This window comes from Pan paniscus, chromosome 21, assembly GCF_029289425.2.
Source record: "Pan paniscus chromosome 21, NHGRI_mPanPan1-v2.0_pri, whole genome shotgun sequence".
Classification (NCBI taxonomy): Eukaryota; Metazoa; Chordata; class Mammalia; order Primates; family Hominidae; genus Pan; species Pan paniscus.
Genome location: NC_073270.2, coordinates 27,007,948 through 27,031,223, shown reverse-complemented (window position 1 = coordinate 27,031,223; position 23,276 = coordinate 27,007,948). Strand labels below are relative to the sequence as shown.

General features: G+C 33.5%; 1 long non-coding RNA gene across 1 annotated transcript; it reads left to right on the top strand.

The window, feature by feature from the left end:
- Positions 1-1,541: 1,541 nt before the first annotated feature.
- LOC117977180 (uncharacterized) lies at positions 1,542-15,250 on the top strand. The gene is made up of 5 exons (XR_008622243.1): positions 1,542-2,113; positions 2,785-2,859; positions 10,039-10,138; positions 10,410-10,478; positions 14,433-15,250. It is a non-coding gene; the product is annotated as an uncharacterized LOC117977180 (long non-coding RNA).
- The last annotated feature ends 8,026 nt before the right edge of the window (positions 15,251-23,276 follow it).

Sequence of the window (23,276 nt, the reverse complement as noted above, 5' to 3'; positions counted from 1 at the left end):
TAGAACATATTGTATATTCAAAATTACACCAAGTGATTTACTTTAATATAAGTTATTTCATTTAACCTTAGGAATACTTCATGGATATATTTATATTTATTTTTACAGATTAAGAGATTGTTATTAGCAGAGGTTGAGTAACTTGCCCAACTCTGATACATTGCTAAGGAGGAATTGACCTCTAATTGAGTCACGTTTCTTCTAACTACTATGCTCCACTGTAAATAAATGAGATTACAGGTTAAAGTTTGATAATTACTTCTAAGTAATAAATAGCACACTCAATTTTAATATCGATTCTGGTAAAATTCTTTATAAAGGGTTTAGCATTCTTTACAATGTTTGGGGTTGGGTCAGGGAGAAGATAATGAAAAGAGAACAGAGCAGATAAGAAACATTTTGCACATCTGACTTCCAAACTGATCCTCTAAATAGATTTTTTATGCTATCTCATCACACTGAAACTTTTTGATGGATATAGAAACAAAAAATATTGTATTAAAAATATTGAGAAAGATTGGGGAGAAAGATAGAAAATTGTTTTCAAGAGAATCAAAGTATATTATTTAAGGTATATTTCCGTGTGAATCTTGAAACTAGGGAAAGAAATATGTCAGCAAAAATACTGGAAGTAATTTATTTCATTGACACAAAAACAATAATTGAATGATTAATATGTAGCAATCACTAATCTAGAATGCTCTTGCTCTGACTTATATTCCCTTCCCAAATATTCCAAACAATGATCTTGTATTAATAAAAGAAGACATTAAAGTAGTATATTGATATTCTTATATATTGATATATACAAGAATATACATTCTAAGTATGTATATTTTGAAATTTTGTGGTGATCTGATGAGTGACTTTGAGTCTCAAATTTAGAGTTTCTAATAATTCTGGATTAAACAAAATGTGAAGGGAGTTAATCTTGAAAGCAAAAGAAAAATAACTCATCCATACAAGGAAATGACTTTATGATTAACACCTGACTTTTCATCAGAAACAATGGTAGTCAGAACAGAATGGGATAGCACATCCAAAGTGCTGAAAGAAAAAATAAGTGTTTTGTTCTGTTTATCTTACCAAAGTGGTAATGTGTGTAGGATTTATATGTAAAGGGAAAAAACTTTAAGAGGAATTAGACATAGTCAATGGAAAGAATATGACCAATAATGTGTTCTAGGTCAGGCTTGGTTAGATATAACATGTTTAACTTTGGATAATTCATGAATCATTTGCAAATCTTTCTTTGCCTCCAATATATCTCGGCTGGAGTCAACACTAAAAACTTGAACTCCATATATTGTGTATATCTGTTATTTCAAGTTATCTTTGCCTCCAATATAACTGGGCTGGAGGCAACACTAAAAAGCTTTAGCTCCAAATATTGTGTATATCTGTTATTTCAAGTTAGTATATTTTATGTTTCCTTCTTGATGGAAGCTTGTCTTATTTTTTTCTCTACAGTCTGTATTTTTTCTTTTCATAATTCTGTAGCAATCGTGTTCCAAATATAAAAATAATTCTTTTGTGCTGTGTGAAAATATGCGTTCTTTTATTTAAGCTTCCAGACTAATGTGTTATTTCAAGTGGGAGACTATGATTTTTCTCTAAAGATGATGGGTAGGGTTTTGTTTTTGTTGTTGCCGTTTGTTTGTTTGTCTAACTTTACTAGTAGGTAGATTATTTGAATGACTGATCTCATTAACCATCACTCCTGCTAAGTCTGTCTCCTTTTCCTTCTAAATCTGTCTCCTTTCCTTCAAGTCTTTCATCTGAGTGACATTAGAAATTCTCAATACAACTGGTATTGTGCCCAGCTAAATCCATCTGATTTTTACTTTTAAAAATGGCAAGTTGATGTAACATTTCATTATACTATATACAAGAGAAAAATCAGAGCAAAATGTAATTGACAGTTTTCTGAGTTTCTTTAGTCTTAAGTTTTGAAATTGTTTTTATCTATTTTTATTTATTTATTTTTTACAGACAGGGTCTCACTCTGTCACCCAGGGTGGAGTGCAGTGGTGCAATTATGGCTCACTGTAGTCTTGATCTCCTGGGCTCAAGCAGTCCTCCCAACTCAACTCCCAAGTAGCTAGAACTACAGGTGTGTGCTTTATAATAAAACACATTATTATAAAAACACCCAGCTTTATTTTTTATTAAAGAAAAAAATTTGTAGACATTGGCTTTCATTATGTTGCTCTGGCTGGTCTTGAACTTCCAGCCTCAAGTGATCCTCCCACCTTTGCCTCCCAAAGTGCTGGGATTAAAAGTGTGAACCACCTCATGAAACTTTTTTTTTTAATTATCATTATAATACTTGATAAAATAAAATAAACAAACTAAAACAAACATCTGAAAATGATGCTAACATAGTTGGGTGCTGGCTTTAAAAAGTCCATTATGTCTTTTGTCAATTATATTAGTTTTCTAAGGTGGCACTTAAACACATGCACACACACACAGACTGGGTGGCTTAAACAACCGATATTTATTTTCTCACAGTTCTAGAGGCTGTAAATCCAAGGTCAAAGTGCTCCTCTGAGGACCATGATGGAAGGATTTGTTTTAGGCCTCTCTTCTTGGCTTACAGATGGTTGCCTTCTCACAGCTCTATCTTCACACAGTTGTACTTCTGTGCATACATGTAGCTGATTTTTACCCCTTTCTAAATTTTATTTTATATGGACACCATTTTTTTGGATTAGGACCCACCCTGAGGGCCTCATTTTAACTGAATTCTTATTTAAAACATCCCAATATGGTTACTTTCAGAAATACTAGGCTTTAGAATTTCACCTTATGAATTTTGGGAGAGAGGAGCACAGTTCAGCCCATAACTAACACACGGTAAGTAACTATTGACCAGGTTACTCATGTTACTCAAAGGAGATAATTCACTTTGTTAATATGAAGCAATTTTTTTCCTCAGTAGGTGTAAGAGTGTGTGTCAAACAGAAGTAGCATTTTAACATATAAGAGACATAGCTGAGCTCTAAATATAGGAGACAGTATGATAATGTTTTACATTTCAAATTCTCTGCCTACATTAGAATATTTTTGCAGAATGTGTAAAGCAATCTAATGAATTGATTGGAATGTGCAGGAACAAGAAATATGGTTGTGATTTTTGCATAAAGCTTTTATATAGTTCCTTTAAAAATATAATTATCTCATTTACCTATTTCCTTAAGGCAATGGGTATATTTTGTTTTATTATTTTTGATCCCCTGATTTTTCTGACTATGGTTCACAAAAAACCATAAGATAAAGTACCATCCTGTACCTTATCTTCATGCAACAGTTTTTTTTTCTGCTAAATTAATATTTTGTATATTTTTATTTTGTATATATTTGGTATAATTCCATTAATATTTTATATATTTCATATATTTGTATATGAGATGCGGATGCTTTAGACAACATGAAAATATCTTTGAACATCCATATTTTACCAAGGAAGAAAGATAACCAAAGCACATGATTAATAGATTTTAGAATTAACTGGTAAGTTACACCAGTTTCAATTTCCCAGAAGTCTAATATATATTCCTGCATTCTTATCGTGAAATATACAGTAACAAGGAAAGAAATTAATATATTAAAGTATCTTAATCTATCCAATTAAATGGTATTTTGAAAAGGACTTTAATGCTCTGTCTGTTGACATTGAAATAAAGGTAATTACATCTTTACATTTTACTGCTCTTTAAATTGCAGAATCTTCATTATTTCTGCGAGAGGTCACAAGCATGTTCATCTTAACTGGACTATTATACAAATAAGGCTTTATTAATGCATCTATAGAAGTAGCCAAATCATTCATTCCATGACTAGGCAATTAAGTAATCCTGTTAAGATAAAGAAGTAATGACTAAAATTGGTTGGGTAAAACTGTAAGACACAATGTCAGCAAGGTGAATTAACTTCTCTTTAGCACTTTGCCTAAATAACTTTTTTTTTAAAAGAGACGTATGCAAAAAGAACATGAATGTGTCATGAATTAATTTGTGCATGGTTTCCCTATACAATAGTCACAGTAGCAACCACAATTTTGGTAAATTAAAAGTTGTAACACTAAATGTTTTTAGATCAACAGTTTTCTCTTTAATGCTTTTTTCAATTTAATGCTGGCCTGTTTTTCTGGGCTTTCATACAGACTTTATAATTAGGTGGATATAGTGGTTGTATGATTAATAAAATATAGACTGTGGTGCTGCCGTGTTTGCATTTGAATCCTGCCTCAGCCACCCAATATGGCATGAGTGACATCAAGTCGGAACCTGGGTTTTCTCATACAGAAAAATAGTCTTAGAAACATCAATTTCATAATGTTGTGTGTTGGTTAAATAAGACAATTATGTAAAATTGTCAAAGCACAATAGCTACACATAACAGGCATTCAAGTATTAGTGCCTATATTCCGATCTCTGTTGCCCTCACTTTTCTATTCCCTCAAATGATAACAGAAGCTGTATTTAAAATCACTATTCCACTCTTTAATTTCTGTTGTGGAAAAATAGAGAAATCTCTATTTTCTTATGTAGTAACTTTTATCTGTGTGTCTTCTTGAGTCTCTAGAGTTATATAATTTTCATATATACAATTAATTTGACCTCCAGTCTCTACAGATAGTTTATCAACACACTGCTACACATAGACTCAGGTCTTTGATTTCCACAATGTGTGTGTGTGTGCATGTGTATTTATTAATATGTTTTATTTTCTGCCTGTTGAGTTGATGGGAGAAAAGTGAAGAAATCATAAGTAAAATTTTACTCCAAGGTAATGTGCTGATTTTTCTTTTAAGGAGTATACCAATATAACTATTTAAACTTGGAATTATTAAGCTATCTTTTTTCTCTTTTTTGTAAGTGTATCAAACTGAAATGACTGTCAGCAGGATGAGGCACATGCCAGTATATGCTGCCAATTTGAGATAGTTCATATCCCAGGACTTTTTTTAGGATTGTCTTTATGCCAATCTTGAGAAAATTTCAGTTACTCGCAGAGTTTTCCTTTGTGCAGAAGTGAACTTAGTTCAGATATTTTGACTTCGCTACTAAAAGTGTATAAGTCAATTTTCTATAACTTAAGACAACTGACTCACCTTTTAAAATAATTCTAGGTGTCTCTAGGATTACTGTATATTAACACAAAAAGGGTTATAAACACATACTGTAATAACTACAATAATTAAAATAACATAAAATTACAAATTCATGGCACTCAGATTTAGTAGGTATGTATGGCCCTTACACATTTATTTATCCCAATAATTTGTTCTGATGTCAACAGTACCCAAGTAGAAATAATACTGTTAGAAGGCATGGAGTAATCTTGCATTTTTCATTATAATTTCATATATAATTTCATTTTTCATATATAATTTCATTTTTAATGAATAGTTACCATGCATTAAAAACCAACCTCATTTTTAGCCTCTTTAAATAAACACAGTTAACACAATCAAGATGGCAGAGATTTTCAGGAATCACCTTATCAAGTTGCCCATTTCTAAGAGTATTTGGAAGCAGATATTATATTACTAAAAACAGTAATTAGGATGCCATAACTGCCTTGAAGTAATGTTGACTGTAAGTATCTTCAGTGTCCAGAAGTTTTCCTGGCATACAGCAAATATTCAACTAGAGAGTGAAAAATTTTAAAAAAATTTAAAGGCCACAGGATAAGTATAATCTTGAAAAATAACTTCAAATATAAACTTCAAGTGACAATTCATTTTTAAAATTTACAATAGTTTATTTTTGTTGCGTTATTTTCGAAAATGGTTTCGATCAAGGTGACACATGCACACATGATCAGAGAGCACACATGATCAGAGAGGCAGTTAATTAGGATGATAGATGCCTGAATCAAGATTTGCTGTTCTGTTTGTGTTTCATATGTTGCAAAAATAATATATTTACACCAAAGTTTTTGATGGTTTGGCTGTCAACACTATGGATATAATTACTGTCCCCTCAGGCTTTGCTGATGAGTCTACATTTATCAGGTTGTCTCCTTCCTCTACATATCTTCCATCATTGCTGCTCTAATAGTGTTGAAGGAATTGTAAATATCTCCCATTGGATTTTTTCAAGTTTTGAAAGTTTTAATGTATAAATTGTTAAGTTTTGATAACCTACATTTTAGTTTATTTACTTATTTTTGGTACATATTTAAGGCATACATATATGCCATGAAATTATTACTATGATCAAGCCAATTAACATATCCATCACCTTTCGTAGTTATATTTTTATGTGATTGGCAAGAGCACCTGAAAATATGCTTTTAGAAAATTTTCAGTATAGAATACATTATTATTAACTATTGGTATCATACTGTACGTTAGGTACAACTTACTCATCCTACATGACTGCCAGTTTGTACCCTTTGATTTGCTTTTTTTCATTTCCTCTTAATCCTTATCCCTGATGGCCACCATTCTACTGTTTCTATATACTTGGCTTGTTTTTAGATAGCACATATAAGTGAGATCATGAAGTATTTTTCTTTCCATGTCTGGTTTATTTCACTTAGCATAATGCCATCCAGGTTCATCCATATCATCAAAAATGGCAATTTTAATTTTTTTAAGATTGAATACTATATTCATAATATTTATATTATTACAGAGTTTATAAGATTATAATATGATATATAATATGTTATAACTATATATCATAATTTCTTTATCCAATTGTTTTCATAGCTTGGCTATTGGTTATTTATACCGCAATAAACATGGGAATACAGATATAGCTTTCATATACTGATTTCAGTTCCTTTGGGTATATACCCAGCAGGAGGATTGTGGAGTCATACAGTAGCTCCATTTTAAATTTTTGAGGAACCTTCATACCATTTCCCAAAATGGCTGTATCAGTTTACTTTCCCACCAACAGTGAACATGAGTTTCCTTTTTCCACACCCTCATCACACTTATCTCTTTTTTATATAATAACCATCCTAACAGTTGTGAAGTGATATAGTTGTTTTGATTAACATTTTTCTGATTAATGATGTTGAACACCTTTTCATATACTTGTTGCCCTTCGTATGTCTTTTTTAAATAATGTCTATTCAGATACTTTGGCCATTTATCAGTCGGATTGTTTTTTGACATTGAGTTGTGTGAGATTTTCATTTCACATATCAACCCCTATCTGACATATGGTTTGTAAATATTCTCTCCCATTCTGCAGGCTGCCTTTTCATTTTGTTGAGTGTTTGCTGTGCAGAAGCTTTTTAGTTTGATGCAGTCTCACTTGTTTGCTTTTGTTGCCTGAGCTTTTGGTGTGATAGCCAAAAAACCATTGTCAAGGCCCATATCAAGGAATTGTTTTCTCTGTGTTTTCTTCTGGGAGTTTTATAGTTTCAGGTCTTACACGAAGGCCTTTAATCCACCTTGAGTTGTTTTTGTGTACAGTCTAAGATAAGGGTCCAGTTTTATTCTTTTATATGTAGATAACCAGACTCTCACTGTTGCTTCTTCACAGGAACCCATCTTTGCCCCAATTTTGGCCAAGTATCTTCTACACCACCTTCAGGTCTAAGTGCAACAGAAAATACACCTTTCTCAGGAAAGACATTTATTGTTCACTCATAACTCTATCTTTAATAGACATATCCAATAGAATATACAGTTTGCAAGATTAAAAACAAGGTTTATATTGCTTCATAAGGAGCAAGCACATTTTTGAAGCACAGGGTAATTCTTGACAATAAAACCTGCAACTCATTATGATTTTTAAGCTGTGTGAGACGTGGATACCCAGCATTTTCATGATGAGGCTGTGCTTTCTTACATTTTCAGTGATGAAGAAGACATGCCAACAGAGGGTTAATTCCAGATAAAATGAAATGTTCCAAACAGTACGTTTGGTTATTTGATCCATCTGTGGGGGAAGGAAAGATAATTTTCCAAAGGACATTCCTCCTAAATTCTGTCTTAAAGTTGTTTGTGAGTAGAAGATTGAGTTTATATTACATTACAAGACTATAATGTCTTTATTAAATTCACTGTGCAATCTTTAATCAAATAATTAAATGCATTATTTATTTCCAAGTTTGAAGCACACATTGTCTTCAGCTGAAATGCCAATTCTGGAGGAAAATATATCCAATAATATATGAAACTGAAGGCCATTTTTATTATTATTTTATTTATTATTATTATTATGTTATATTTATATTTCCTACTTAGACATGGCCCCTTAACTGATGGCTTTCACCGTGAAAAAGAAACCCTACCCAATACTATTGTTATTTTTTAAGTTAAAAAAAATTCAGTTAAACAAATCAAAATAAAATAATGGCAAAGAAAGACCTACAGGTTTAAATCTGTAAATTGAGCTTCTGAACTTGATTCATTTTACCCTGGATGGGTCAGATTTTCATAATAGATTGATACTAGGCCACAGATTGGTGACAAAAAAAAAAAAAAGACTACAGCATGAACTACTACAAAAGCTTACTTTGTCTTTAAATCTTTTTATGTAATTACCCTCCATCTATCTTCTGTGTGAAGGGCCAGCAAACTATATATCACAGGCCAAATTCAGCTTACCAAATGGTTTTTTATACAAAGTTTTATTGGAGTGCAATCATGCCTATTTGCTCACACATTATCTATGACTGCTTTCACTCTATAATGCAGAGTTCAATAGCTGTTATAGAGACACGTGGCCTAACATATTCTTCTGCTGACTGTTCAAACTTTCCAGATGTTGCTTTCCCCAGACATTGAATTTTGTCAGATGTTCCCTCCACCAAGGGTGCAGCCTCATCAGGTGTTTTTTCCACCAAGCTTTCAGCCGTGTCAGGTGTTCTTCCCGCCAAGGGTGCAGCCTCGTCAGGTGTTCCTGTAGATGTTCCTTCTGCCAAACACACAATCTAGTTAAATTTTCTTTCTGCTTAAATATCATCCTCCTGATTCTTCACCTGGCAAACTTCTACTTATTCTGTATGCTTTCCTTAAATATTACCAAACTTTTCTTTTCTCTTTTCTCTTTCTTTTTTTGATGGAGTCTTGCTTTGTTACCCAGGCTAGAGTGCAGTGGCGCGATCTCAGCTCAATGCAATTCAAGCGATTCTCCTACCTCAAGCAACTCTCCTACCTCAGCCTCCCAAGTAGCTGTGATTACAGGCACGGGCCACATCAACCGGCTGATTTTTTGTATTTAGTAGAGACGAGTTTCACCATGTTAGTCAGGCTAGTCTCAAACTCCTGAGCTCAAGCAATCCATCTGCCTTGGCCTCCCAAACTGCTAGGATTACAGGAGTGAGCCACTGTGCCTGGACACTACCAAACATTTTAAAGCTTTAATTCTTCACCTTGGATATAAAATTTCTGACACATGCTGAATATGGTAACGACATGACATAATAAGTAATAATTATAAGCTCCAAAAGGGGTTCTGGCACAGAGTAAACACTAAATAAAGTAATAAATAATAAAAATAATAATAACAAGAAAAATGCTTAGTATCTTAATAAGCAAATAAAAATGACAATGATAATAAGAAGGAAGATGCTTAGTACCTTAAAGATACCTGACAGTTATTTGTTAAGTGGACAAGTGGATAAGTGAATAACAAACTTTTTTAGGAAATTCTGTTGGAAAAATGCAGAAATTCAATAGGCACAGCTCTTCTGTATTATGAGCATCTTAAAAACCCAAACTATGTGTATTCCATCTTTGTCTCCTGCAACTTGCCAAACCTTATAGAGGTCCTTTGATAAATATATAATAAAGATGTGCTCATACAGTTCATATTGTACAATGTGTCACATTTAGGTATCAGTAGCATTTTCATTGTTGTGAAAAGTTTTTGTAATATTTTTATAATTTTTTGAGTTTAGAGTTAAGCTATCTGAATATTTATAATGATAATATTTTGGCTATTAGAAACAGAGTATCTTGCTGTAACAAAATTACTACTAACACACTAATTATCCAGTAGATAGAACAACATACCTTGCTCTAATGGAGTAAATATATCTTATTTGGTTTCAACTTAGACGGAATGAAGTTGATAATAGTGAGACCTTGTTGGTACAAGACTCTGTAACATAACCTGCGCTTCTCAACAAAGAATTGCTTTTCTGACTTCTGCACTCAGTAGGTATCTTTGAAAGATATTCTCCTATTGGTACTGATGCACCCTGGCTAAGTTTTGTAATTCTTGCTGACATTTGTTTATGGTGCCAGAAAAGTATTATTAAATTCCAAATTCTAAAGATAGTTACTTTTTTAGTGACACAAGTCACTATGTGACACAGTTGATCCTTGAATAAGGGTTTTCACTCTAGGAGCCCACTAATAGATTTTTCTTTTCCTTTGCCACTGCAAGATAGCAAGACAAATCTCTCCTCTGTCTTTTTCTTATCAGACTACTCAACATGAAGGCAATAAGAATGAAGACCTTTATGTATAATAATTGACTTCCACTTAATAAATAGTGAGTATATTTTTTCCTCCTTATAACAGGTTCTTTCCTCCAGCTCACTTTATTGTAAGAAGCTTGGTGTCTGTAATCGACTCGGAACCCTTGCTACTCTTTCACTGAATATCGCTGTCTGGGTATGTGTCTCATCCGTCATGCAGCCGGGGTCTGCAGGATAGACCCCCGCAGGTTATAATATTCAAATGTTACAGTTTTCTGTTATTAATTCCTACTTTTTGTTATTAGATGTTCAATTCTTTGTGGGTTGTAATTCAGGGCATGTAAACTAATTTTAATTTGTAATAAAATCTATTTATAAATATACTAATTCATTAAATTGGATAACCTGATCATCCCACATTACTGAGCTCATCAATCACACCAAGGTTTATACATTTTATAACAAGTCTCAGTTGTTATGACACTTGAGGAATCATACAATATACAAACTTAAAAATTGTGTTACTTATATACACAAAGGTATTATATAGGATTTTAGGGACCATAATTAAATATTTTTTCAGATAATTTTTTTTGAGATTACAAACTACCTACAACTAAATTATTAACTAATTCTGAATAATAAACTAAAAAAATTAAAGCTATATATACATATATATACACACACCCACATATGTATATATGGAAACACATGCTATTTACACATTGCTTTTTGAATTGCTTTTTTGTGATCAGCACTTCCATAATCTTATGGTAGCACCATCAAGAGTAGTTTGCTATCTGAAGTCTTACCTGAATTGGTATTTTGAGGATTTTTAGATAATTTTCGTATATGTTTCAAAAGTTGTTGATGAATGCTATGTATAAAAATGTAATAAACAAAATTACTATTTTAACACGGATATAGAAAACATTTACCAAATTTATTAAGTTCTTAAAGTATTTCAGACAATATCAGAGCTAACATCAGAACATTACTTATTTCATAGACTTTAAGTTTGTAAGCTCTATGAACTTATTAAGCTTCTAATTAAATAATAAATAAAGTAAGATGAAATACTCATGAATTGAGGGCAGTATCACTCAGTAAATTAACTAGAGTTAGCTTGGCTTAATGGAAAACGTCCCTAACTCATAAAAAGTCCTAGCGCAGTTACCAACAGGTATTTTTTCTTGAACAAGTTGCTTCTCTTAGGTTCAATGTCTTCTAAAAATGAGGATTTTAGAGACTTATTTCACTAAGTTATTACAAAGATTTAACAAGATAACATTTTTAAAATGCTCAAAGAAATGGTGAAGCAATGAAATAATTTATTCTTGAATCTTATTGCTGAAACTATTTTAAAATTCCCAATAAAACCCAATGTGTTGGCCTGGTGCAGTGGCTCATGCCTGTGATGCAAGCACTTTAGGATGCTGAGACAGGGTGATCGCTTGAGCCCAGAAGTTCAAGACCAGCCTGGGCAACACAGGGAGACCCTGTCTCTACAAAAAATAAATTTATTTTTTCTTAAAAGTGTTTCTTCATAGGTTGTAATGTTGAAATGTTGCAGTTTTCTGTTATTAATTCCTACTTTTGGTTATTAGATGTTCTATTCTTTGTGGCTTGTAATTCAAGACATCTAAGCTATTTTATAATTTGTAATGAAATGTATTTATAAATATATTAATTCATTACATTGCATAACCTGATCATCCTCTATTACTGACCTCATCAATCACACCAAGGGCACAAAACTAACAGATCTCAGCATCTGGCGTGGACTACTACTACTCTTTATCTACCTCCTTAAACCTGAATCAACAAATCTTTGTTAGAATGATGCTTAAGTCACGATGTTCATTTCCACCTGCTGTGGAAGACAAAACTCTACCTTTATTTTTTGTAAGTTCCACAAACAAGATGCAAGTTGGTATGTTCTCATTTCTGAGAGGCCTACTAACAACATATTGCACACAAGATCCTATGTGTTACCACACCTCTTTTCATAGATCACCTTACATAAATATTTTGTGTATGAAAATCACAAGTGCAATACTGGGTGTCACCCATTTTGCTTTGACTCACACCATTTCCTTGGAGCTAATTAGTCAAATGTCCTTTTGGGGACTGCAAGAAATATGCGACACTTCACAGATTTGTGTGTTATCCTTGTGCAGGATGACACTTGATTTTAATCTTAAGCTTTATGGTCAGTATGTCCCACCCTTACAAAACCAGTACTTTACCTTAGTTCTTCAGTAAATATGAGAACCATTCATAACATGCAACAACAGAGAAGGGAAGCTTTAATATCATTTATGGATTTCTTATTTTTCTATCATTAATTTTTTTATCTGATAGACCGATTTTTCTTTATCCTCTTATTTATTTAAGTTAAACATATTCACATACTTTCAAAGCGGATAGACATATATAATATATATATTAAAATTCATATTGTAACTTTTGTCTATTTACTTGTTAAATAAATTTATGTAATATTAAGTAGGTAACTACAAGCCTGCTTATACAAGTCATATCTTTAAAGTCAGTCATTTTTGTTTATTGTAATTTTATTAGTCAATTAAATACTTAAACATTATACTTTTACAAATATAATTGTAATTATGAAGCTCCTGTGTGTGTATATAATGATGCCTTATCTTTGTGTTGTATTTTATTTATAACTATCCTAAATATCTGATTTCTGTAAGCCATGTTTCTGAAATGCATCACTCAGTTAAGTCACTCTACCAGAACTAGATAATTACTAAATAAATATATTTACAGAATTGCTTAGAAATTACAAACTTCCCCACTCCACTTTGCTACTTTTGTACCACCTACCATGTTCTCTGCAAGTCACCTGTTAAGATTTAATTTATTACTATAAAGGTATCTATTCATGGTTTTCCATTTCAAACACAATATGTGTAGTAATTTTAATTTATTTCTGAGAGTGTTCTCATCCATTCTGCTCATGGGTGAAAGTATTATATTAGTATGGTATATAAAGTGAAGTGTTGACAACAGTGGTGGAATTTTTCACAAGGAGGAGGACAATATGGAAAACATAAGAATGGGGAAGAGGAACTAGTCTTACATCCACTTTAAAGATCCTAGGTGTTTTAGGTAAAATGTAATCTTCTTAGCTTGACATCAATAGCCTTTGATAATAATTTCCCATATAACTTTTCAGGCATAACTATTTTCAATTTTGTCCCTGCACTCAACATACATGTAATTCCAACTGAAGATAATTATTAAAATCCCCGTGCCTTTTACAGCTTTCTTGATTTTTGGAAAGGAACTTTCCTCAGTCCATTATGTTCTTTTCATCTGCAGCTAGTGCATTTCCATTCATCTTCCAATATCCAATTCAAATGCCAACTCTGTGACACCTTTTTGTATTCTGCCAGACAAAAATAATTGTGTTTCTTCTGACCTCTCCTTGTGTATTTCATGGAATATGGCAAAGTACTTAATTCCACTGAATTGTAGCTACTGTCTTGCTGTCTTACCAACTAAAACAAGGACATTTTGGGGAATATGAGAATTTAAATTGAATAGTAACCACAAGATAAAAACTCTGGGCTTTGCATGATCTTCCTTTTAACTAATTAGAGGCCAAGTATATTGATGAAAAATCATTATATAGAATTTGATAAGACTTTCTTCTAATATTAATTTTTATTTTATGATTTTCCTTGTTTCATAAAATTTTGACAGAAATATATTTCTTATAATTTGCCTTCTTTGTAAGTCCCCACTTTTGTTCCGAGAGCAACACGCTGTCCTGGATAGCTAACGTGTTTATGAATGCAAGGAAATTTTCAAAAAGGGAGTTTGAAATTTAACTCCACAAACTACTATCTGGATTGGAACGCTACATTAAATGTATTATAATTTTGTATGGACATATAAGGATGGGGAATGAAAAGGATCCAAGGCCATATGTTGATAATCTTTTGATATGTTAAGAAATAATCTAGTGTTATTTTCTATTTCTTCTCAAATGTTTTTAGAGGTTACTTGGTACACTGGTCGACAAAACCTTGAAATGTTGATGTTTAAGGGCTGTTGATTGCTGGCAACAAAGAAGTCCAACTGTGCTGGTACCCGAGATATCGTCTCCACATTTTCTTCCAGGATCATCACCTTTGTTGTAAATAGCTCCCACATAGTGTGAACAGAAGTCATATGTTTTAGATTTTCTGCCTTGGCACCCAGGAAACCAGTATGACTGAGTAAACATATTAAATTTCCTCTGCATTTCCAGCCTGAACAGATGTTGAGTACAAGCTGATCCACCTACGTTCAACCCGAGAGACTCCACATCCACAGACTGTTTCATTTCCCTTTTTCAATTTACATAGAAGCATAGATTCTTGCTGGCATATACAAATGCGCCATTTAAGGCAATCAAAAATGGTTCCACATCTCATCTGATTTCCACAATTGTTGCTGTAACGATGGACTACTGAGGAGAGAAACAATTTCTCTGGCAGATCTTCCCACGTTTTAGCAACATGTTCATGGAGAGCCAATATTCAGTAATTACAGCACAATTCCTCACAATTTCACAATTCGCTAACAATATGCATTTTCACAATGTAAAGCTGATTTTCCTTTAACCAAATCAAACGTGAAAAGATAGCTGCAAGCAATGGGCAATCTAGATCATTAGAAGATTGATGTAAAATTCGAGGACATTGAGACTGGAATAGATTGCAAACTTCAGGGAGCTCAGAAAACTTGTAAACTCTACATTTTGAGGAAATATGTTGTCGATGCTTTTGCAGCTCTATGCAGTAACTTAACAAATAAAGCCTTAAAGTAACTTATCTATGAGCTACTTTGTCATTATTTGCAACTATTTCACATCATACAGCTTCTCTAGGAAGTCCTCAGCTTATTCACCAAAATAAAATTTCTAGTTATAATTCCATTCCTCTGTTGATACTATTTCTCTTGCCTAGGAGACAAAGAATCAAAAACAAGTAATCAAAAGTGTAGAATATTGTAGTGGTTATGTTTAATTTTCTAATGTTGTGAATGCTATCTAATCAAATGAATTATATGAGTTAACAGTCCCTATGAATAAGTAAATAGTTACAGAAGTAATATACCAAGTCTGTACACTGTAAGTAATCATATATTCCAAATATTATTTTGTATGGTAATGAAAGGTACTATGTATTGAGCACTTAAATATGCATAAGCATGATGCTAATCTCTTTAGCTATTTCAACAATAAACTGTGTAAATACTGTAACCTACATTCTTTTTGAAGCACAGGTAGTTGTAACATGGGTACTCACATTCCTTATTCTTTATAGTAGGGCAAGGTTAAAGAATGAGGCAGACACACACACACACACACACAGATATGGAATGTACATGAGAAATATTCAATCTGATAAATTATATAATAAATCTTCACTTAACATATAGTATTATGACAGCAAGGGACTGGCAGATAAAAGGAGCATTTCTATTTTTAAGTAGCACTGAAACACTGAATTTTAAAATGGTACAGGCTTGTTAGGTCAAAAAAGAGAAATCTAAGCTCAAGCAAGGAAATAGCATGTAGAATTTGACAAAGTTATAAAATGTATAATTTTTTAAATTGTATTATTATTATACTTTAAGTTTTAGGGTACATGTGCACAACGTGCAGGTTTGTTACAAATGTATACATGTGTCATGTTGGTGTGCTGCACCCATTAACTCATCATTCAGCATTAGGTGTATCTCCTAATGCCATCCCTCCCCCCTCCCCCCATACCATGCAGCCATAAAAAACGATGAGTTCATGTCCTTTGTAGGGACATGGATGAAGCTGGAAACCATCATTCTCAGCAAACTATCGCAAGGATAAAATGTATAATTTTATTTCATGTCAGGGAATACAAAAAAAAAAAAAGAAAAGAGAACCAGAAGATTCAAAAGTGCAACAGACCAAAGGAACAGGCTTGTCGGTGGTTAAAAAAAAACTCCCCCTGGTTTGTGGGTACAGATCAGTGAAAAATTTTACCTGGATGATAGATGTGAGAGGATTAACAACACTTGACAAATGCAACCTGCACTTTCCTATTCTCCTAGCCCTCCTCCAATTAACCAGGACCATGAAACAAGCTGTAGCCAAACAGCTGTGAGTAGAAATCATGTGTGTCCCTTTGGGTCAGTAGAAAACCCTCCAGTATTCTGTTCCTCTGCCAGGGCAATGAGGAGACTTTGTGTTGAGACTGTGGAACCGGAAGACAAAAGCAAACTCAATGAATTCCTGTGTAGCAGCCAAATCCCCCAAAACTCATCCGGACTAGAGTGATTTTGTGAAAGGAAGAAATAAAATGTTTGATTGCTACATCTGCAATGCCAGTCCTATCTTAATTAGTACAAATTATCAGAAAGTGGGAAAAACAAGAACATGAGCATTCTGGCACCATCGTCATTGGTTGTGAAGCAGAACATTATCTGTAACATTCCATCCTGTATGGTAGTGAGGGTTTGTTATATTTGCCAATGTTTAGAGCCACAGTAGTGTATTTACATGGGTTCAGTTGGATTAACCAGTACATATTCATTTTCTTTAGATGGATTTAATTTAAGTAACAAGCCTACCAGTGTCATTAAACAAACGGACAAAATGAGCAATGGAACATTTTATGCTTCTTATTGAAAAATGAACAAATATTATTCTAGTAATGAAAGCTCCGAATGCAATACAATGTCAAGATTGAAGTGGTTCTCTCCTACCATTTAATGGATGAGTTCTAGAAAAGACAAGTCCTGTAAACAAAACACTATTTCCATGGCAACACATACTTCAGCTTTTGGCCTTTCATCGCACAAAAAAAATTTTAAAACATGTTTTATTTTCATAGTTTGTAATAAAAATGGTGACCTCTACATCTGGTATTTTCTGGAAGCTAGTAATTGGCAATGCCTCAGGCCTTACACTTTTTGGCCAATCTTCTAGGAGAGCTTTACCCAGGTTTCTCATTACTTATGAAAATTCAGTTCATTTTCCAAGGGCAGATACTTAAAGACAAAATTAGCCCAGCCATATATTTTGAAATGCATATTTTAGAAATAAATATTTTAAGTGTCAGATACACCTCTCTCTGAGTCAAACAACTGTATATGCACATACGCTGTGTGTTTGTGTGGGCATGTGAAGACATATATATGATTGTGTATGTGTATATGTAAATTACTTCTTATTAAAATTTCTGGAAGTGATAGTATAAATAGCCAGTGATAAAGCATGATAAAGTATAAATGTAAGAAATAATATTGTGTCTCTACTGACACACAGCATTATTACTATGAAATGTGCAGATTAAACAAAGCAAGTGAATTATTTTATGGTTTGTGTTGGTTAGGAATTTGGAATGGGATTTAGCTGACTCTTCTGCTTCAGAGTCTTACAAGGCTGCAATCAAGGTAGCAGCCAAGACTATGGTCTTACCTGAATCTCAGCTGGGGAAGAATCCTCTTCCACATCCATATGGTTCCTAACAGCCTCAAGTACCTGGAAGGCTGTTACCCTGAGGGCCTCAGCTTCCTGCTAGCTGTTAGCTGATGGCCACACTCAGCTCTGTAAGCTGTGATCCTCTCCATGTAACAGCACAACATGACAATTTATTTCTTCAAAGCCAATGACAGAGAGTCTCCCAGCAAGACCAGTTACAATCTCATGTAATGTAATCATGTTCACATAATCACATGGTCTCATATTTGCCATTTGCTACTGTTAGAGGTAACTCAGTTCCTGCCCACACTTAAGAGCACAAAGGTGTTATCGCGAGAAGGTAGGGATTACAGGAGCCACACTGGAGCCTTATACCACAGAGATTTTCACCTAAGTCCACATGATTAGAAATTATAGGAAGACAATCTTGTGGATCTCAAAAAATAAATTTTTGCTTATTCAGCATCATAAAATGTAAGTAACTGCTATGTGGCAATTAGAGATTTTGTAAAATTGTGTTACAATTACTCTTTATTCCCTTTCTCAAGGAAGTAATTTATACAAATTTCACTAAATACCAAAAATAACCATTTTTGTATTATTAATTTTTACCTGACACTATACATTTTTAGAGGCATAAGAAAAGAAATACAGACACACCAATAACCAAAAAGTTCTAGATTCAGATCCTGGTATAATTATTTTTGAAGTTTGTAAAACCTTTTGTAAAGACATAATATGCCTGATTATTAGTTTTACTGTCTATAAAATTAATATAACATGCTTGGTATGCTTATTATGGATTTTAAATATTATACGATTTGAAATGGCCTGCTTTACAGTAGCATCTACTTAAATGACTGATAAATTATTGAAACAATACTTAATCTATATATATAAAAGAATATTTAAATTCACATATTATTAAATTTTCATATATTCATTTGGAAACTGTTCCCTGTTTGGTTATTATTTGAATTTCTTATACTAGGTGAAAGCCATACCCCAATCTATTAGAAATTAATTAATTTCTGCTAGGGAAAGATACAAAGTAATAATATAATCAGAATTATATGTCTATATACTATGCTTAGAAGGAATACATCTCACAGAAATGGCAAAACAATTCTGCCACAGCTGTAGAATTATGTTGTTTATCTGATTTGACTTTCTTGTGCCATGAAGTAAGAACTTGCAGAAAATATAATATTAATTAAAATACACATAAAGAGTTTTGCTCATGAAAGGAGAAAGTTATATTTTGACATCATTCCAGCTCTGGTTAGGATGTTGGATTCCCTGGAGTAGATGTGGGATTCTGCTTCACTTGAAAAAATACCTGAGCCTGTCTTCTTAAGGAATTACTAAATATAGAGTTTGGAAGTCAGGCTTTTCTCAACTATAGGTCACTATGGCAGCTCTATAACTATATCATCGTTCCATGTGTCAGAGGAGTGTCATTTTCAACATTCTCGTATCTCATTTTAGGGTGATACTCTGCGGTGACTACTGATAAAACTGCTGGTACATTCGTTCTTTTCTGCTTCTGTACACCAGGGATAGCAAATGCTCCTCCAGGTTCATCTTTACTAAGTTGGGAGTGGTTGTGAAGGATGGCTATGACAACCAATTGGAGATCCAAAGGAGAGCACACCACCATCAACTCACTCTGCCTGCCGCAAGGAACAATGGCGGCCCATACGCTACCAATCTAACAAATGGCCTCCAAGCATGGTGACAGCTGTTTGTGCAGACTCTGGAGTAACAAATTACAACTTCCTCATGCTTTCTATTAATCTGGCATTTGAAATGTACTATGGACTGAATCGTGCCCACATTCCCCAATTCATATGTTGACGTCCTAACTCCCAACGTGACTGAGTTCATCATAATGGATCTTGGTACAGAGAAGGGAATGCTGCTGTAAGAGGCACTTAAAATGTGGAAGCAGTTTTGGCACTGGGTAATAAGAGAGGGCAGTAAGAGTTTTGAGGTGCATGCTAGAAAAAAATCCACATTGCCAAGGAGGGACTGTTGATGGACATTGGCTATGAATGGTGACTCTGATGAGGGCTCAGAAAGAAAAGGAGATAGAGAGAAAGCCTCCAACTTCTTAATGAAAGCATATACAATCATGAATATAATTTTGGTATAAACATGATATTAAAGGTTATTCTGGTGATGTCTCAGACAAAAATAGGAACAGATTATTGAAAATTGGAGAAAAGGTAATCCTTGTTATAAAGTGGCAAAGAACTTGACTAAAATGTGTTCTAGTGTTTTGCAAAAAATCAAAATTGTGAACAATGAAATTAGATAGGTAGTTGAGGAGATTTCAAAGCAAAATGTGATGGTGTGGCCTGAATACTCCTAACTGCTTATAGTTAAATGTTAGAAGAGAGATTAATTGAGGAAGGTATTGTTAAGGGAAAAACAATCAAATGTAGAAAGATGTAGAGAATTCTCAACCTGAGTGTGTTGCAAAAAAATGAGAACAGCCTGTTCTAAGAGAATACCAAAGGTATAGCCAGGCTGTCACTTGATAAAGAGATTATGGAATAATATAGGCAGAAACACTGCCAGTTTGAACTGATGGGGATGGAGATAAGATAAAGTGAAGGAAGCCTGAGGGTCTTCTCGGATTCTACAGGACAGGACAACAGAGTTATTTGGCTGCAAACATACACTGTTTTTCAAGACAAGGGCAAAATAACACTGTAGGCAATTCAGAATTATCAGGGTCACCGGCTTGGTTTCAACTGGCCAGATGGCCTCTGCCAGCAGGGCCTTGGGAGGAAGACCTGAGCCTGGCAACAACCCCATTTAGGGCCTTGGGGGCAGAGTCACCACCCCAATCAGTCCAGAAGATGAGTCATTGAGCCAGAGGGAATTATTATTGAACCTTAAGATCTAATGAAATTTGCTTTGCCTGTTTTTGGACTTGCTTGGGAGCTGCTACTCCTTTCATATTTCTCCTTTTTGGAATGAGAATGTTTATCCTATGCCTGTCCCATCATACTATGAAAGTTAGGTGGTATTTTGGAACCACATAACTTTTCTAGTTTCACAGGTCAGCAGCTTGAGAGAAATGTTGTTTCATGATGAATCATACCTAAGGTCCCACTCATACCTGATTTAGATGATATTTAGATGAGACTTTACACTTTAGAGCTGATGCTAGAATGAATTAGGATGTGGAAGACTGTTGGAAAAGGTGAATATGCTTTGCATCTGAAAGAATATGAATTTTGGGGGACCAAGAGTTAAATATCATATACTGGTTTGTCTCCACAATTCATAGATTGAATCCCTAATACTCAATTTGACTGCATTTGGAAATAAAGTCCTTAGCAGGCAATTAAAGTTAAATAGGTCATAAGTGTAGAGCCCTAATTCAAAAGAATTGGTGTCCTTATTAGAAGAGATATCACAGAAGCTCTCTTTTCCCATGCATGCACAAGTAAGAGGTCATTTGAGCACACCAGCAAGATAACGGCTACTGAGAAGCAAAGAGAAGGGGCCATTTTACCTTGTCAGCCTTTGATCTTAAACTTCTCAGCCTCCAGAACTGTGTGAAACACATTTCTATGGTTTAAGCTATCCAGTTTATGCCATTTTTGTTATGACAACCTGATTTGTCCAAAAAATGCATCTTGCTAAGTTAAGAAGCCAATCTGACAAAGGTTACATACTCTGTGATTCCAACTCCATGATATTCTGGAAAAGGCCAAACTAGAAGATAGTGAATACTGTGAATCCCTGTATTCCACCTATTGATCCCTCTTCCTCCCCTCCTATGTCCTTGGTAACCACTGATTGGCAGTCAAACTATTCTGTGCAAATGTATAATGGCACGTATATAGATAAATATAGTAAATACATGCCATTATACATTTTTCAAAACCCACAAAATATACAACCAGAAAGGGGAAACCAAATATATACCAAGGATTTTAGTTAATATTTCAATATTTTCTCATCAATTTGAACAAATATACCATATGTTAGTGGGGTAGATATATGGGAATTTTCTGAACTTTGCACTCAATTCTTCTATAAGCCTGCAGCAGTTCAAAAAACTAAGTTTGTTAATTTAAAAACAAAAAGTAACTAGATATTATAAACTCATTTTTTTTTCATTTAAACAAGAAACAATTATTGAATCCTTACTGTGTGGCAGGCCCTGTGAATGGTGCAGGGAAACTAATTTACTTCATGAATAGTCATGAATTTTCCCAATGGTAAATAATAGCTAAATGTAATTCTAAAACAAAGTTATTTGCTCAAAATTCCAAATTTTAAGTCAAATAGTCGGTTTTCATTTTAGAACAAGGTCTGTTTTTGTTTGTTTTCCAAGCTAAGCTTATGTTGTAAATTAGTCCCTGGTTAAGCTTTAACAAATATTATTTTGGCATGATATTTAATTTGAAAAGTAGAAATTCCTTTAAAGGCAATATTTCCAAAATGTATTTTTCAATCTCTGTGCCTTTTTGCTCTGCAGATATTTAAAATTAAGTTATTATAATCTAAGAAAAGTAAATCAGAAATGTGCAAACTATTTATTTATCCATTTATCTGTTGATGGACATTTGGATAGCTTCCACCTTTTGGCTGTTTTGAATAATACTGCTATGAACATTGGTGTAAAAATTTCCATTTGAGTCCATGCTTTTAATTTTTTTAAATATATATTTGGAAGTGGAATTGTGGGATCATATGTGTGCTATTAATTTTTAAGTGACTTTGTATCAAAAATAATGAATATAACTTCAACTAATAAGCACTTTCATAATAAATTGTGTTTTTAGTTTTTAAATAATTCTACATAAATTAATCTAAGGAAAATTACATGAAGCAGTTATAAATCTGAGAGCAATGAAGATGGGAGGAATTATGTATCATAGAGTTGTAAGTAAACAAAGTTTAAATTTGGGTTTCATAGAAACCCAATTTCTGTGAACATTTCTATGAAATTTGGGTTTCATAGAAATAGAGTGGACTTGCCCCAGATGCTTGGAAAATTGAACTGGTCTTAGTTCTGCAAACACAGATTGTTTTTTAAAATTTTGATACCAGCGTGCTATCACAGCATATTGTTACCCTGCTTTAAGTCACCATATATATGAAATAAAGTAAAATAAAAGCTCCTAAGACACATCTAATTATTCCCTTGCAAAGCTTGATACTGTAAGATTTCCCCGGAATGGTGATATTCACATGTATTAAACAATATCACAAGTTGGTGGGTTGATCTGGTACTTACTGAGCTAAATGCTCCCAAGAAGCAAATCACAGCAGTTATTTAAAAGTTTTAGGGGCCAGGCACAGTGGCTCACACTTGTAATCTCGGCACTTTGGGAGGTGGAAGAGGGTGGATTATAAGGTCAGAAGT